The 3,758-nt window shown below is 41.6% G+C and overlaps 1 pseudogene; it reads right to left on the reverse strand.

Moving 5' to 3' along the window:
- Nucleotides 1-2,957: 2,957 nt before the first annotated feature.
- On the reverse strand, nucleotides 2,958-3,431 carry LOC144336190 (peptidyl-prolyl cis-trans isomerase A pseudogene; annotated as a pseudogene).
- Nucleotides 3,432-3,758: the final 327 nt, after the last annotated feature.

The following is a 3,758-nucleotide window of genomic DNA, read 5'->3' on the forward strand; positions in this document are numbered from 1 at the left end:
CCTGAAGCTGAAGCAAACTATAAAACCTGGGAAAGTCATTCTGACTTTTCTCCCGCCCTTCACCCCTGAAGCAAGTCATAAGATCTTCATGCTAGAGGTGACCATCTACACCTGGAGGAAAGAAAAGAAATGTCTTTCTCTCTCTCTCTCTCTTTTTTTTTTTTGAGACAGTCTCATTTTGTCACCCAGGCTGGAGTCAGTGGTGCGATCTCAGCTCACTGCAACCTCTGTCTCCCGGATTCAAGTGATCCTCCTGCCTCAGCCTCCCGAGTAGCTGGGAGTACAGGCATGCGACACCACTCCTGGCTCAGTTTTGTATTTTTGGTAGAGACGGGGTTTTACCATATTTGCCAGGCTGGTCTCGCACTTCTGACCTCGTGATCCACCTGTCTTGACCTCCCAAAGTGCTGGGATTACAGGCGTAAGCCACCGCGCCTGGCGCCTTTATCTCTGAAAACACAATGACATAGAGAAAAATCTGAACAAACAGGTCTCACTAACTTTCTCCCAGTTTATTACCATTAGGTCACACACTTTTGGTCCAATCATATTTCTCCACAACTGTCTACTCTTTATCCAACATAAGCACCAAAATGCATGTTTACCTGTTTATTTTGGGTCTTCCTTTCCTTATGCAGACTCCCATGTCGTGTAGTACTTAAATCAATCTGTATGCTTTTTTCTTGTTAATCTGCCTTTTGTTATAGGGGCCTCAACCATGAACCTAGGGTTGCCAAAAAAAAAAAAAAAAAAAAAGATACTCATTTTTAACTCTTACACCAGCCATCTGTAACTCTTTCATATTAGTGTGGGGCAACTTGGGAGAAGATAGGATGATGTCAGGGGGCAGGTATATAAAAATAGAAGAGATTATATTAGCAAATGTAGCAGAGAAAAAGATTTCTCACCCATTACAAGAGTCATGGCTGAGATTCCCGATAACAAAAGAAAGATTAAAAGAGAAAAGTGTACAACTTTATCGATTGTTTTAATCACACAGACTTCCTTAAAGAGGAAGACCCAAAGGAAAGAAGAGAAGTGTATTTTTATGGACAGTCATGCAGAAGTATGATGGGAGGACAAAAGGCGTGGTCTACTGGTAATAAACTGGGGAGGACTTAGCCGTGTTTGTTCAGATTCGTCTGGGTGTCATTGTGTCTTTGAGAATAAGAACATCCTTTCCCTGTGGGTATAGGGAGGAAAATGACCTACTTCAAGGAAAGGTCAACGAGTTTTATGAACTGCTTCAGGACAGTAGGGGCAAGACAAGATCAGAGAACTCTTCCGGCTTCTGCAGTTTTCTCAGCTTTCTTCAGCTTAAGATACTCAGTATGCCAGGGTCCCATACACTGGGGTAGTGTGTCCAGAACCCATCACATACGTTACTGAAAAGCTATGTACTAGGCAGTATGATAGAAGTCACTGGGTTTTTCTCTGATTCTACCTTGGAGTAATTCAAGGTCTAATTGGAGAGAGACTTCATGAGAAATATACCACAATGGTGTAAATGCTACAATGCGGTCGGTTGAACACAGTATATCCTGGGGTTGGTTCAGCAACAGTCTTGGACATAAAAGACTGGACAATTCGTAATTGCAAAAATGTGGAATCAATCCAAATGCCCATCTATCAATGAGTGGATAAAGAAACTGTGGTATATCTATCCAGTGGAATACTACTCAGCCATAAAAAAGGAATGAATTAATGGCATTTGCAGCAACTTGGATGAGATTGGAGACTATTATTCTAAGTGAAGTAACTCAAATGAAAAACCAAACATCGTATGTTCTCACTCATAAGTGGGAGCTAAGCTGTGAGGATGTGAAGGCATAAGAATGAGACAATGGACTTTGGGAACTCAAGGGGAAAGGGCAGGAAGGGGATAAGGGATAAAAGACTACAAATTGGGTGCAGTGTATACTACTTGGGTGATGGATGCACCAAAATCTTGCAAATCACCACTAAAGAACCTACTCATGTAACCAACTACCACCTGTTCCTCAATAACCTGTGGAAATAATTTTTTTTAAAAAGAGAGAAGGCTGATATTAACACTTCTCACATTCTCCTGCAGTAGCCAGGCCACCATGCTATACTCTAATGGGAAAAAGTGGCTTAAGTCGACCTGGGTAGGTCAGGTTTCTATGTGTCTTTTTATTATATTTGTTATCTGTACCTTAGATGAGATCAAATACTAGTTCAACCCCTTAATGGTTGTATGGTTTTGAGCAAAGTATTTAAATCTCTTTGAGTATCTGAGTCACCAACTAATAAATATAGTTACTGTGAGGCTTCATTAAATAATGTCTAGATTATGAAGCCTCAGATTACTTTAATCCCTTTGAGCCTCTCCTAAACTAATAAATGGGGCCAAGTTATTGTGAGGACTCAATTAGATAATATACATAAATTGTGAAAACCTACTTAGGTAATTCAGGTAAACTGATACAATGCCTGGCATATCATTGGTACTCAATAAATACTAGCCATTATTCTTTCAGAGTCCCTACTCCATGTCATTATTGCCATTGCTTATTTTGTTTCATCAGGAAAAATAAAGACTTGGAAATGGGCAGAGGAGCTTACTGGGTATCCTTTTAACAGAATATGGGCTATTGTTTTATGTAGTGCCCTTCCGTAGAACTTTCTGTAATCTCAGAAAGGTACAGTAGCCACTAGCCACAAGTGGCTTTTGAGCATTTGAAATGTGGCTACTGTCACTGAGGAACTGATTTTCTTTTTTGACAAATTGTTATTTAGTTTTTATTTCATAATTATAAACTTAACTCTGCAATCCAGCTAGGCATGGAAGGGAATAAGGAAAACATGGAACCTAAAGGGAAGTGCAGTGAAAGTACGAAGATTCTAGGATACTGCAAGCAAATGGGGTGGAGGGATGCCATCTGGAGCTCCAGAAGGAATGGTCTGCTGGTTAAGATAAACACAAATCAAACATATTAGCGTTGCCCACAGTCAGCAACAGCGATCTTCTTACTGGTCTTCCCTTTCCTGGACCCAAAGCGCTCCACGGCCTCTACAATAATCACGCCTTCTTTCACCTCGCCAAACCACTCAGTCACGGCAGTGCAGGTGAAAAACTGGGAACCATTTGTATTGGGTCCAGCATTTGCCCTGGACAAGATGCCAGGACCTATCCGCTTCAGGATGAAGTTCTCGTCATCAAATTTCTCCCGGTAGATGGACTTGCCACCAGTGCTATTATGGCATGTGAAGTCACCACCCCGACACATAAACCCTGGAATAATTCTGTGACAGCGGGAGCTTCTATAACCAAATCCTTTCTCTCTAGTGCTCAGAAGACGAAAGTTTTCTTCTGTCTTTGGAAACTTGTCTGCAAGCAGCTCAAAGGAGACACGGCTCAAGGGCTCACCTTGGACGGTGATGTCGAAGAACACAGTGGGGTTGACCATGGCTGGCAGGATGAGGTGCCCAGTTGCGGCAGCATCTGCAGAGCCTAATGTTTTCATTTTATTTGATTTTAATTAATTTAACTTTATTTTATTTTACTTTATTTACTTTTTTTTGAGACAGTCTTACTCTGTCACCCAGGCTGGAGTACAATGGCATGATCTCAGCTCACTGAGACCTCCGCCTCTCAGGTTCAATGATTCTCCTGCCTCAGCCTCCTGAGTAGCTGGGATTACAGGCACATGCCACCACACCCGGCTAATTTTTCTTTTTTCTTTTTTTTTTTAGTAGAGACAGGGTTTCACTATGTTGGCCAGGCTGGTCTGGAA

This window comes from Macaca mulatta, chromosome 17 (assembly GCF_049350105.2).
Source record: "Macaca mulatta isolate MMU2019108-1 chromosome 17, T2T-MMU8v2.0, whole genome shotgun sequence".
Lineage (NCBI taxonomy): Eukaryota > Metazoa > Chordata > Mammalia > Primates > Cercopithecidae > Macaca > Macaca mulatta.